Below are 15,299 nucleotides of genomic sequence, written 5' to 3'. Positions count from 1 at the left end.
GGACTGCCCTTTTCTCAACACCACGCCGCCCCGACCCTAACCACAGACACATCAGACTATGCCTGGAGAGCACACCTGGATGGCAATTGCATTCAGGGCCACTGGATCCCAAGTCAAATTCATCTGCATATCAACCAAAAAGCAATTCTAGCTGGGCAGAATGCCCTGACAGCTTTCAGATCCCTACTCTTTCCAGGACCACTGCTAATAAAAACAGACAACACCATAGTTATGTGGTACATCAACAAGCAGGGGGGAACCCACTCTGCAGGTTAGCCATGGCCCTGTGGCACACGGCCTTGGACATGCAAGCCTATCTGCAAGTTCAATTCATGCCAGGCAAACAAAACTCACTGGCAGATGACTTAAGCAGAAATCTCCTAGACCCACACGAGTGGCAGTTGGAGCCCAGCACCTTCAACCTTCTGATTTAGAAATGGGGGACCCCAGAGGTGGATCTCTTTGCCTCCCTTTACAACCACCAGCTCAGTAAATTCTGCGCCAGGAATCTTCACAGCAGGGCCTGAAAAGTGGATTCTCTGTCTTTTCAATGGGTAAATCTCGCAATCTTTGCCTTTCCCACGCCAGCACCGGTACCCTCTCCTGCGCAGCCTGTCATCGGTGCCACCCTGGCACCTACACCAGTACCCACCCCTGCTCTCTCAGCAGGAGGGAGATTTTGCATCCACAACTGCAAACCCTAGGTCTTGCAGCCTGGCTTATCCCTCAAATTCTCCCCCAGCAACCCTAAGCAAGCAGGTGCTTGACGCCATTCTTGAAGCCAGAAGACCCAGTACAAGAAAATCCTGTGCTGATAAGTGGAAAAGGTTCTGCTCCTGGATACTATCTAAAGGAGAGGACACAGCTCTGCCCTCCCTGCCTCTAACCCTGGATTACTTAGCAGATCTACTCCACAAAGGCCTGTCCTCCTCCCCCATTAAGATACATGACTCAGCCATTTCGGCTCATTACAACATTGAGCCACCTCTCTTCTCGCACCCTCTTATCAAACAGTTCCTGAGAGGGACAAACAACTTAAGGCCACCAAGGAGAGTACCCACCCCTGCTTGGGATCTTAACTTTGTACTGGAAAAGCTCACGCTTCCCCCCTTTGAACCTGCTGCATCAGCAGACTTAAAATTCTTCTCTTGGAAAACAGCCTTCTTCTGGCCATCACTTTAGCTAGAAGAGTGTCTGAGCTACAAGCACTTATGACTGTGGATCCCTTCTTTACTTTCCATGCTGACAGGGTTTCCCTCAGGACTAACCCTTCCATCATGCCTAAAGTGGTGTCCAGTGTGGCTCTCAACCAAGCCATCCATTTGCCAACTTTCTTCCCTAATCCTCAAAATAAAGGGGAAAGGAGGCACTCCTTGGACATGCACAGACATCTCAGATTCTACCTTGATAAGACTAAACCCTTCAGAAAATCTGACCAGTTACTAGTCAGCCTTGCAACAGGGGCAGAGGGCAAGGCCATTTCAAAACAAACAATATCCAAATGGATAGCACACTGCATCCATTTCTGCTACAAGCACCATGGGAAACCAACCCCTCAGGGGGTCAGAACACATTCTACTAGGGCAACATCTACCTCTACAGCATTTCTCGGGGGAGTCCCTACCAGGGACATCCTGGAAGCTGCTACCTGGAGTTCAGTGCACACCTTCACCAAGCATTAACACCTGCCTATCTTTTCCAAATCCAGGGCAGGTTTTGCAACAGCAGTCCTGCAAGGCATACTAGCCAGCCCTCACTCTTCTTTACTGCCTCCACCCTTCTTTAGCTTTGGGAATCCACCCAAGTGTGATGACTGCAACAGTGAAACACAAAGAACATAGTACAGTTGTGTACACTTACCATAAATGTAGATGTTCGAGTGTATTCACTGTTGCAGTTCTGGTTTCCCTTCCTCCATCCCTCTGGTTTTTCTCTCTCTCTCTCTAATCTCAGTGGCTATTACTGACCCCTTTCAGGGGTATTGGTATTTATTTTTTATTGGTGCTGTTTTCCCCACCATAACTTAGCTCCCTGTTTGGGGGTCTCCTGACATTTGGGGCGAGAAAAACAGATGTTATGGCGTCGGCTGCCTGTTTTTATACCCCTGATGAACAGACATCAGTCTTGGAGCGACAGCATCTGACACAGAAACACTAAATCTCTGGTATTCGGGCCGACTGAGGGCTATCTGCAGGCAGATAACCTAAGTGTGATGACTGCAACATTGAATGCACTCGAACATCTACATTTCAGGTAAGTGTAAACAACTGTACTATACTTGCAGAAATGCATATGAAAAGAAGGTCAGAAATCTGGCAAACCTAGAGAGGGAGAGAGAAAACTGACTATAAGAAGCATTGCACTTTACTTTGGGTCAGGTATGCAATCTTGTATAATAACCATTGTTTTGCTAAAGTATGAAAACTGCAAAAAATATAAATTGCATTGAAGTGTGTGCATGCATTGGAACAGACTTTAGAATGTGATTTCAGTATCGGCACTGTAGATTTAAGAAGTGTGCTTGTGCAAAAGCAGGCATTAGAGAATATGGTGAATAAAACAAATCATGAGATTTGAAAAGAGTAGTTGAAGATGAGTGTTCTGTTCAACAAGCCACATCTAAGTAATGTGCCCAGTAGAGTATAATGATTGTTGGTGCCTGTCTGAATTTTTAATTTTTTTATCCTTATGTCCTTTTAATAAGGACTTGAACCTTTTAACTTAATTTCAGTTTTGTTTGAAATGTAATCAGTAGAGAGTCTGAAAAGGTAGAAAGTAGAAGAGTAGTTTTCCTGGCGTAACTAATCTTACCTTGTAGATTGAGGTGGGCTACAAAATATAATTTTCTGACTTTGGTTTGTGCACACTCATCAAAGTTTAACATACTAATTATTATATTTTTAATGATATAATTTTTATGATTTGACCATTTTTTTGTTATTAGAATTTAGATATTTTTGCCACATCTCATAATGCTGCATTTACTGGTATTAAAGGTGACGTATTAGTACTGCACCAGGTAGCATGACTTCAGAAGGCCTCTAACCAGACAATACTGCCAATATTTAAAAAGAAATATATAAAATAATGTAGTACCGAGCCAACAAGGCTAGAGGCAAAACACTTTATTAAATGTGAACAAAGGTAAGTGCTTTCGCAATTAACTCATCGCTTCATCAGACAACTCATAATGTCAATATTTTGCATTTCCTACCACCAGAAGGTAAATTGTCATTGAGATTTTGCAAATGTATTACAGTACCCGGCTGAGTTTGTTCCTAGTTCATTAAAGATTAGTTTGCTTTTAAGAAGGCTGTTTGAAATGATGCACACTGGCATTGGAGTATGAAACAGGAAAGGAGCTTTGAATTGTTTAAGTCCTTAGTTGTGAGATCTAAATAAGTTCATTGGTACTTTCTAGGTTGTTGATCTGTGAGAATCTTTATAAGCCTGGTTATACATTCCCATGAAGCTTTTAGCCCTTATATTTTAAGTACGAGTAATCCAGAGATGCGTAGAACATTTACGTGTTGACCCTATGCATGAGGGACAAGGGTGCTAAACCAGAGATGGATTTGTAGTTACCAATCCTTTCATCCAGTTTACTTTTGAATAGTGTAAGAGAAGTATTGCCATGGTAGTGCAGCGGTTAGTGTTGTCGCTTCACAGCAAGAGGTTCTCCAGTTCGATCCTGTGCTGGGGTGCCTTATGTGCAGAGTCTGCATGTCCTGCCTGTGGTCGCATGGGTTCCTCCCACATCCCAAAAGACATGCTGTAGGTGGATTGGACACTCTAAATTGACCCTAGGCGTGAGTGTGTGCATGTGTGTGCCTTCCGTGAAAGGTTGGGTGCCGGGCTGGCAACTCGACACTGTAAAACTCCACTACCAATCATGAGCGGACAGGTGATCCACTGTGGCGACCCCTAACCAGGAAAAAGTCAAAAGAAGAAGAAAAGTACTTTGCTATATATGGAGAGGAAGACTATTCCGAAGAAGTAGTAATGTCATCCTTTTGGGCCATTATAAGAACAAGTGGAAAAAGGGACTATATAGCATTTTGCTAAATTGCAGAATGGATAGAAGCATTATTTTACCAAACTGGCCTCTTTCACTGAAGTAAGATCAACTTGTTTTTGTGAAAGGGGGCAAGCCCATTAAACATCAAGTTTGGACTGCATCCCATCTTGCTTGTATGTTAAAATGCTGAGGTCACACAACCTTTGCTCCAAAATTGTGCAACATCAAAGCTGAACTATATAGTACTGAGCTTGTAATGATGGATTCTTCCAAAGTGGAAGGGATATAATTTTTATTTGACCTTGTTTTAGTGACAAAGTCCGTTTTGGCAAAATAACATTTTCGCATAGTCAGAAATGAAGGAATTTCTTCAGAAACTGCATTTTCCTTTAGTCCTTTAATTTTGAGAAGTAAACAGAAAAGGTTTTTTTATATTGGCAGAAAGACTTGGGGGGAGAGAGAGAGATTTTGTGCCTTCCTCTTCCTGAAATCTTCAAGTTTGCATAGCTTATGTCAGGAATGTTTTTTTTTTTTACCTAGACCTGACCTCAGCAATTGCATCATCAAAGTACAGATTTCAGCTTTCTCAGACTTTTGGAAAGGTCAGATTTGAAAATGGAGTTTCTGAAGGAATTTTTTTCATCTCTGGTGAAGAAATTAAACTCCACTGCGGAATTGTGCCACATGACTGCAGTATCGTTAAATTTGCTCTTTGAACCAGCTGTTTTGGTGGACTTGTAGTTACTAAACAAACCATATCCAGTTGGCTTAGCAACTATATATATATATATATATATATATATATATATATATATATATATATATATATATATATAAATATATATATATATATCTGGGTCTAGGACACATGCTCGACTAGCATATGTCCGAATCACAAAACATTGAACACACATACACAAAAGCGCATAACATCGAAAAGCGCTTCCATGTATGTGTAGTTCAAAAAAAAATCTACGTTTCTGCAGGGGTGCTTCGCCCCCTGGAACCCCCACAACCCCCTACTTTATTATTCTCACTCTGAGATCGCACTACAGTGGGGAAAAGGGAATTTCGAAACAGGCACACACACACGGAAGCGCTTGCCAATGTTAAGCACTTTCGTGTATGTGTGTTCGATGTTTTGTGATTTGGACATATGCTAGTCGAGCATGTGTCTGGATCCCGTATATATATATATATATATATATATATATATATATATATATATATATATATATATATATTCACTTTATATGCTCGAAATATCGAATTTCTGAATTTCGAGCCCATAAAGTGGAAAGACTAAAACATTGAACACCCAAAAGCACGAAATTCAAAATCGCGACTTCTATACTACACACACACACATACACACACCTTCCTCCCCACAAACAAACACACAACCCAATCCTGTGTACAAGTAGGTGAGCTTCGCCCCCCCTGCACCCCCCATGTAGGGGGCTGCGCACCCCCCACACTTAAATATACTAACTCCAAGTTCGCACTGTATACACAAACACACGAAACACCACCACACAAGCTACACCCCCCTTGCACACACACACACCACAGTAACAAAACACACTAACGCGCACTGTAGCCCCTACCCAAAACCCTTAAAACATAAACACTTACCTGATTACATGAACACATCGCAACACCAGAATCACTAATTCAACATCTCCGAAATGTGAGATTTTGAATTTCGCACTTCTGGGTGTTCAGTGTTTTAGCCTTTACACTTTATGGGCTTGAGATTCTGAAATTTGATATTTCAGGATATCAAACATATAAAGTGTTTCCATATCCATATATATATATATATATAATATCCCTCCAGGGCTAGTAGGCCCTTTGTCAACAAGGTAATAGGGCATTTTCACCATTGGAATGGCTACCTCTAGGGCATGTTTCTGTAGTGCCTATGCAGAGGGTTCCTATTAGATGACCGAAAGACACATTCTATCGAATGCATCTTGGTCCATCTTAAAACAACGAAAAGGCAAAATAGAGAAGCGGCTTTTAAGTGAATTATTTCCCAGGGAAAGAATTTGCTTGGCCGCTTCCGTTACTTTGCCATTTTCGGCACTGTAGTGCTATCTCGGAGTTGGTATGTTTAAGGGGTCTATGTTATAACAGCAAACGATCAAAAGATTGAACGCTGTTATATCTACCAGAAAAGAACGAAAACAAAAAAAGAGCGAACAGCCAGAACAGCAAATTTTTTCCCAAAAAGAAAACAAACAAAAAAAAACCCCACACTAAACACTATTTTAAGTGGGGGGCTTCACCCCCCCATCCCCCATGTGGGGGGCTGTACCCCCCACACCCCCCTACTTAAATATACCAACTCCAAGATCGCACTATAGTGCCAAAAACAGCAAAGTGACAGAAGCGGCCAAGCTACTTCTTTCCCAGGGAAAGAATTTGCTTAAAGCCGCTTCATTTTGTGTTTTCGGCATTCGACATAATGCATCTTTGTTCTTCTGACAGGAACCCTATTTAAGTAGGGTTGGTGGGGGCGAATCCCCCCACTTTATGTATTCTTTCAATTTTTTTTTTTTTTTTTTTTTTTTTTTTTATTTGGAACAGCGATTTTTTTTTTCCCCTTGGAAAAAAAAATCGCTGTTCTGAGCTTTTGAGACTGTAAGGTTTTGCTTACATGGGGTCGATTATTCGTCGTTTGCTTTTTTAAGCATTCGATGGTATAATATAGACCATATGCAGATATTTATTCATCATCTGCATGGCTAACAGTACTTATCTATTCGAAACAGTACATCCACTCCACTTCAGTAGTAGTACGCTTGGCAAAGACTGCTATTTAAGACTTGTTACCCTGAAGTCTTTCCATTTTTTTTTTTTTTTTAACATCTTCCATCCTTTGTAACTGTTTTATGCATTACTTGGGATTCCACATAAGTTTTCCATTCATTGTAGAGGACACCTCAGAGTAAGTTGCAACAAATATGCGAGTGCTTACCGTGTCACCTAGTCTTTGAAAGGTATCCTCTGCAGTTGGTGCAATCTCCTTCTGTTTACCCTTTAACCTTATCTTGTGTGTCTTCCTGCAGATGAAACCCTCTGTTTAAATATGGGTGTGTCAGTAACTGGGGATGCTTGAGGTGCACACACCTTTAGTTTCAACTGAGGCATCCATGTATATTCCAAAAGGACATGGGTGGCCATTTCTGGGAACTAGAACTTTGAAGAGTTATGTGAGAATGCACAAGATGGATGTATGCAAGTGGTATACCCACTGCAGATGGCCCTTTTGAAGAACTGATATGACAGTCTGTGTCTTATTTTAATCATCTCGAATTTGTAACAGAGACTTCACTGTTTTAATAATCTTCTGCATCTATTAACAAAAAAGTCTCTGCCAAACTGGAGCTCCAGGGGCACACAGGGTGGATAAAGGGTATTAAGCTTCTTTTTTCCAGATTCCTTTTAATGTCAGCATACTTTGAGTCTGTTACGTTTTCTTGCTTTTGTGCTTTTTTAGCAATTCCATTGTCTTTGGCTGACTTACTTTTCAGATCTAAAACTGCTGTCAGGTGTTGTATTGTCTCCTTGTCACTGGCCATTGTTCTGATCTTATGAATATACTTTGTATTTCCCTCGGTGAATGACTCTACCTTTACCAAGGTGCAAAGGTACTGTCTAGCAGCACCATCTTTTCTTGGGATGCAGCAGCAAGTGTGTGTCCATCCTTTTAGGACTTAAATGTACAGATTTGTACAGATTTCTTGCATTGGCTGGGAATCAAACCCGGGTCAACTGCTTGGAAGGCAGCTATGCATACCACTATACCACCAATGCTACATGTGTGATGGTTTGGCAGTTTTCATCCAGGACAACTTTTGCTCTGCCCCATTTTTCTTCCTTCCTGATTTAGAAATTTTTATTACACACTTGCACATAAATGGGGATGCTTACTGCACACACAGATAGGGCCAATGACCACTTTTTCTCTCTCGAAGAAATGAGAAAAATGTGCATTGCATGATTAATCTTGTTCGGTAGCTGTCCTTTCTGGCAACTTTAGTAATGCGAACAAACATGCAGATGAAAAGAAAGAAGATGGCACCTTACTGTTACTTTATACCCCATTTTTTAATTACAGAAACAGTTTACTGAATAAGAGATGCCAGTTTTCAAACTGACTAATTTAACCTGTATGTCAGTGCATCGACTGTGTTGATGTAGTAAAGTTTATATTTTGCCCAAGTGTAATAGTTTAGTGCTCACAAGTGCCACTGTATTGTTCATATTCTTAAACAGCTACAGATGTTAAGCAGTCAGTATTTGGAGCCAGAAAAACTCCACATCCTGCAGGATGCAGAGCTGTTTATGTTTTAGATGTGCATCTAGATGGGAATGCACCAGAAATCCAAACAAGAAGCCTTGATGTTGCTCAGGGAAGGATATGTTTGGAAAGTGCTACCAGCAGAAATTTCAGATTCAGCATAGATGAGTGGCAGTCTGTTACATTTACCTTTACACTATTTGGGAAAATCTCATCTCTCACTTGAATTTGCTGCCTTCTTACCTTCTACTGATTTCTTTACTGTGCTGTGTATCTAATGGCTAGAAGCAGTGTGGTAATTTGCTTTCCTTTTTTCACACTACATCTCTGCACCTTCAGAACCAGGACATTCTTGGAAGTTCTTCCTGTAATACTCTTGAGATGGATGAAGATGCATAGTGCCACTATACTAGTCAGGAATGTTTGTTTTTATTCATAACTTTGCTGTTTTTATTAGGAGAACATTTTAAGACTCATTTGGAGTGTAGTTAAACAGAGTTGGCTATTAAATATTCTTAGTTGAAATGTCAAAAATATAACTCTTACTTAAAGTAAAACCCCTTATTCCACATCCCTTTTCTGACGAACAAACCCTGACTCCATTGTTTTCACCTCAGATGCCTGATAACTGTTTATTTACTATACATTATTTGATATGCTGTGTGTGCTGGTTTTTCCTCACTGCTGTACTTTGGAACAGAAATGAAAACTCTGTGGCCTGCTTATCATTTACTAGAAGTACTATGAGGCTGCATAAAAGGAGACGCTTATAAAAGACTGTTCTTGGTTCCAGGAGTATAGAAACTGTCTAGTATTGTGACTGTTCTGTTAAGTGAGTTCCTGCCAACAATTAGGATATTTTATATATATGTACAATCTGCTGCATACAGTAGGATACTATTTTGCTTCGAAGAAAGTGTTTTGCAAGTTCCTGTATAGTGAAGTATATTTGTTTAAAGATCTAAACTTGACTTCATTGTTCATTTGTAGATAGTGCTCCCATAGAAAACAAAAGATAAATCATATGATCCGCTTTTAACAGCTGTTTATTGTTTGATGTTCCTGATAGCTTGAATGGTCTGATGTTTGACGCTGACAGGATGTTTCTAGTTTTCCTCTTTGTGTTAGCATATCCTATCACAGCATTTAAATGGTAGCTATGTCTGACTTGAATTTCTACATCAAGATAAGAGCCCTCATCACCCTTATATTGGCATCAAATCATTCATACTTATTGTTGCATTTTCCAAAACACATTTGTTTTTTCTCATATACTGTATTCCTTGGTGAAGACCAATAGGAATTTGAAGGTTATAGTATCTGGCAAAATAAAAGCAAATAGTTTAGGATTAACTTTTTGGAGTGTATATGTTTTAGTTGCAAGACAGCACCATTGGAAATGAGGGCTGAATTGGATCCACCCTTAAATCCATACCTTTATTGCACTGCAGTCATAGAAAGGGGAAAAAAAGTATTGATAGCATTTATGTGATTTCCTCCAAAGTTATGTTTGCTTTTGTAATGTACTTTTTCTTTGTTTGCTTTCTTTATCGCATGAATTGAACTGAGTGTTTGCCCACAAATAAATAACTGAAATAGTCTTTAGTGTAGGGGTCTACCTATTGTAAATGCAAGACCCATGACTGCAAATCCTCAACTGCAAGTAAAAGTAACTGCTTAAATTAAACTATGAATTTCAAAACTCACTGTAAATTCACAAAATAATTTTTTGGGGGGTACTAATTGTTCCCTTTAGCTCAGAATATACAGGATACACAAACAATTATGCCTGATAGGGTGTGTGTTATTGTGGAAATAAAGTGGTCCAAGAGGTGCTCTGAGGTCTGGCCCTGCAGTTCCACAGTAACACGTACCCTGGAGGGCAGTATTGCACTTAGAGCATGAGCTCCCTGGTAAATTGTTTTATATTTACTTTTGTAATTACTGTATCGATGTTCATCATGTTACACTGCTGCAGTCATTACACTTGGGTTATCCTGCCATCAGGAGGTCCCGCAGTCAGCCAGAGTTCCAAAGTCTTGGTCCGGCGTCGGTTGCTGTCGCCTCCTCCCTTACGTCAGTGTGACAGGGGTATATAAGATGCAGCCGTCGCCATTTTCTTCAGTCTTTCTTGCCGCGCGGTGCACGAAGCAGAAGCAGTTCGCAAGTGCTGGTCGGCCGACTTCTGAGATTTTCTTTCCGAATCCAGAACTGAAGTCTTCTAAAAAAGCTAAGTACCCCATTGGGGAAAGTTTTTCTTGCCTCAGACCGATGTCAGAAAAAGTTAATAACTGTATTTCTTGTGGGAAGCAAATACCTCATAAGGATTTCCACTCCTATTGTATTCCATGCCTAGGCCCTCACCACGACGTCACTGGTTTTCGGTTTTGTGCTAGGTTTAACAAGCGCACTATTAAACGTCGGTTTGATTCTGATGACCGCAATGCATAAAACGCACAAGGACAGGCATCCGAGGCCCAAAACGAACGACGAGGCCTCTTCTAGGCCAGTCGCCGGTTCTCTGGTTCTCAGCGAGGCGCCTACGCAGCTCCTAACGACTGCTTCCACAGACTGCCTCCGACTCCCACGTGGAACTGGCTGGGCCTTCGGACGCACTAGGCCTTCAGTATACCGATCCTAAGCCTACAGAGGAAACTGAAGTAGCTGAGCAATCCACAGCTACAAAGGGTGTTTTCAGACTTACCCAGTTAACTATTAAACCCTCTGTTAAGTCTAAGTCCCCCTTAAAGGCTAAGAAACAGACACAACTCTCTCCAGGACAGGCTTCCATGCCTAAGAAACAAATGCTAAAAATGGCCGAGGACCTTATCACCCTGATCAGGGGGTCCCATCCCCCTCCTGATAAAAGGCCCAGGCAGGATGCAGACTGAATCTTCTGACCAGGTGTCCATTTCCTCTGTCTCTTCCTCGGACCTAGGATATTCTTTACCCCCTTATGAGGATTCTGATGCTGAGGAATCAATTCCATCAGCCTCTCCGCCTGAGGATTACTCCTTTGGGGAGACCTTACATACCATGAGAGAGCATTTCCATTGGGAAGGCCAGGATTACTCAGAATCCAAGAAAAGACTCAGAGACTTCCTTTTATTGCCCCAACACAGACCCCTTGCTATCCCACCAGTTTTAGACATTGTGGATGATGTGTACACTGAATCCAGTTTGAACCCTGACTCCTTACCCCCAGCCCCAGTTAAACCTGGTAGATATTATAGTTCCTGACTCTCACAAATTTCTGTACAAAAGCCCTGTTGCTGACCTTGAAACTATTTCACAGGGACCCAAAGGGATTAAGGCCTCATCAGCAAAAAACCCAGTTCCCTCTGACAGAGATTCCAGAGCATTAGACAGATGGGGAAAGAAGATATATACGTCTGCCACTTTGGCAATTCAAGGCTCTCATTGCTAGTTTCACATGCTAAAATATCAGCAGTTTTTGATGTCTCAGTTGAAAAAAAAGATGCTTCCAGATTCAGATCCTCCTAACTTAAAAGAAATGCAGGATTTATTGCATGCAGCTGAACAAGTAGGAAAGCATACTTTGCAATGTGGGTTTGATTCCTTAGAGGCCTCCTGTAGAGCAGCAGTTACAGGCTCTGTCATTAGAAGGCATGCTTGGTTAAAGGAACATACATTACCAGATCATGTTAAGGTCAAACTATTGGATGCACATTTACAGCGGGATGTGCTGTCTGTAGTTAAGGCAGAGGAGGTATTAAAGAAAATGGAGGATAAGGCAAAATCTATGCAAACGGTAAAAGATTTATTACAAGTTCAGCCTCCTCGTTTTAACAGAAATTGGCCAACAAAGAATTGGTCCTTTCCAGTCACAGATAAACCTCAAAGGGGCAGATACAGATGTCCAAGAGGTAGAGGTCAGACGCAAGGACCTTACAGGCCTTGACAATGGGGCACACCAGGCCAAAAAGAAGGGGAAGACAGGCCTCAACCTTATAAAAAAACAGCCTCAATGACTTTCCACTACAGCTGCCAAACAACTCTCTCTCTTGGCAGCCCCTTTAGGAGGAAAACTGGCACTTTTCTATCACAACTGGCATTGCATCACCAAAGACAAATGGGTTTTCAACATTGTATCTCAAGGTTACAGGTCCCATTTCCACACCTTTCCAAGGCTAAAAGGAATGCCAAATCTGCCACGAAATCAACGGGCAGAGGCTCAAAATCAAATTACAGCACTCATGGACATGAGAGCTATTCAAAAGGTACCAACACAGGAACAAGGACAATGATTTTACTCAAGACTCTTTCTGGACCCAGAAAGGACAAAGCCTGAAGACCCATTCTGGACCTTTCTACACTAAACACTTACCTGGATGTTCCGAAATTTAAGATGTTGACACTACAGCAGCTTCTTCCCATGCTGGGCAAGAAAGCTTGGCTCGTGACTTTGGACCTCAAAGAGGCATACCTGCATGTCCCTATCAGACAAAATTGCAGAAGATACCTCAGATTTCTAGCTGGTTCAATGCACTATCAATTCTCTGCACTGCCCTTTGGCTTATCTACTGCGCCCAGGGTCTTCACAAAGTGCCTGGCACCAGTAATTGCATTTTGCAGGCAAAAAGGAATTCAAATTTATCCATATCTGGACGACTGCCTGATTCAAGCAGAGAGCAAGGGCATTCTACTAAAGCATCTGACATACGTAAAAAAGTTAAGTTGCCTGGGGTACACAGTAAACGAAAAACAAATCAAAACTAGTGCCCTCACAACAGTTAATATTCCTGGGTGCCAGCTTGAACACAATAGCCCAGATGGCTTATCTCACGCCAGACAAGCAAGGTCAACTGACTCAATATTTTCAATTAATGGCAACAAAGACCCAACTCCCTGCAAGAAAAATTCTGCAGGCCTTGGGCTACATGGCATCTTGCATACTACTAATTTCATATGCCAGAATGCATATGAGGGAACTACAATGCTACCTAAAGAGTGTATGGTCTCAACACTGTCAAAGTTTGGAAACAGTTATACCACTAATTCCTTGCCTACAACAGGAGTTTCGATGGTGGGCACAACTTGTCACCTCAACAAGGGACAACTTTTCACTCAACCCACAGCCAGGCAAACACTGACAACAGATGCATCGGATTACGCCTGGGGAGCACACATGACAGGAAAATGTATCCAGGTCGAGTGGCCCACAGAGCAAAAACATCTCCACATCAATCAAAAAGAGATGCTAGCTGTACAAAATGCTATTATAGCTTTCAAGGACCTACTGCATCCAGGACAATTACTATTAAAGACAGACCAACACCACAGTTATGTGGTACATAAACAAGCAAGGGGGCACACACTCCTACCCCCTCTGCAGACAAGCCATGGCCTTGTGGAACACAGCTATAAACTACCAAGTTCATCTGCAAGCACAGTTCCTGCCAGGAGAGAAAAACACACTGGCAGACAACCTAAGCAGAAACATTATGGACCCTCACGAATAGGAACTGAACCCACAAATATTCAGATTGATGAAACAAAAATGGTGGAGTCCGGACATAGATCTTTTTGCTACCACAAAGAATTGCCAATTACAGAAGTTCTGCACAAGGAGCTACCACCCACAAGCATGGAAAGTGGATGCCCTCTCATTCAGCTGGGAAAAAACTACAAGTGTACGCTTTCCCCCCTTTACCTCTCCTAAGAGCCAAAAATATTGATTACAGCAGACTGGCCACGCCAGCACTGGTACCCAATCTTAAAGAACTTGACACAAGAACCAACCTGGATTTTACCACAAATTCCACAGTTGCTGACTCAGCACAACAATCAGATACTTCACAGCCAGCTAAAGACCTTAAATCTAGCTGCATGGAGAACTCCTTAGTCAAGCAGGCAATGCCTCTCTAAAAAGCTATTATGGATGTCATTCTGGAGGCCAGAAGGCCTAGCACCAGGAAAGCATACTCGGATAAATGGAAGAGATTCTGTGCCTGGAACCAAGCGCACAGCCTTGAGCCCCTAGTCCCAAACATTCCTCAGATATTGCAATACTTAACTGAGATGCTGGACAAGGGCCTCTCTTTCTCATCCATCAAGATCCACGCCTCAACTATCTCTGCTCATTACAACACGGATACACCAATTTTTTCTAATCCTTTGCTCAAACAGTACCTCAGAGGGGCTAAAAACATAGGACCGCCCCATAGAGCACCAACACGTACTTAGGACCTGAATTTTGTTTTGGAAAAATTAACTGTACCTCCTTTTGAGCCAGCTAACACAGCAGAATTAAAATACATCTCTTGGAAAACTGCTCTGCTACTGGCAATAACATCAGCACGAAGAGTTTCAGAATTACAGGCACGAATGGCAGTGGAACCTTTCCTCATCTTCCACCAGGATAGGGTGTCAAGAACCAACCCTACGTTTATGCCAAAGGTGGTATCAAGTGTGGCTCTAAACCAAACTGTTCACTTGCCAACTTTTTATCCAAAACCACAGAAGAAAGGGGAGAGACTACTGCATTCTTTGGACATTCACAGACATTTACGCTTCTACTTGGACAAAACCAAAACTTTCAGAAAATCTGAGCAATTATTGGTAGCATACGCTGCAGGAGCACAGGGAAAAGCCATTTCAAAGCAGACTATTTCAAAATGGATAGGACACTGTATACGTTTCTGCTTTACCCACCATGGGAAACCTGTACCTAGCAGCATTAGATCTCACTCCACCAGGGCAACAGCCACTTCAACTGCCCACCTCAGAGGAGTACCTACCAAGGATATTTTGGAAGCAGCAACATGGAGTTCTGTGCATACCTTCACCAAACATTACCATTTGCCTTTATATACTCCAAATCCAGAGCTGGCTTCACCACTGCTGTACTGCAGGGCCTTATAGCCACCCCTAATGCCTTATAGAACCAGCCACCCTACCTCAGCTTTGGGATTCTACCCAAGTGTAATGACTGCAGCAGTGTAACACGAT

General features: G+C 41.9%; 1 protein-coding gene and 1 non-coding gene across 2 annotated transcripts in view; one reads left to right on the top strand and one right to left on the bottom strand.

Annotated features, from left to right (window-relative positions):
* Window positions 1-15,299, top strand: part of DARS1 (aspartyl-tRNA synthetase 1) — a gene marked incomplete in the record, with an annotated part of 1,501,614 nt that overhangs the window by 428,872 nt on the left and 1,057,443 nt on the right.
* On the bottom strand, window positions 7,769-7,840 carry TRNAG-UCC. Its single transcript has one exon. It is a non-coding gene; the product is annotated as a tRNA-Gly (tRNA).

Source organism: Protopterus annectens, chromosome 6.part0 (assembly GCF_019279795.1).
Source record: "Protopterus annectens isolate FY-2018-M chromosome 6.part0, PAN1.0, whole genome shotgun sequence".
NCBI lineage: Eukaryota > Metazoa > Chordata > Ceratodontiformes > Protopteridae > Protopterus > Protopterus annectens.
Note: the sequence above shows the minus strand (reverse complement) of the source record. Positions and strands in the feature narration are given on the sequence as shown.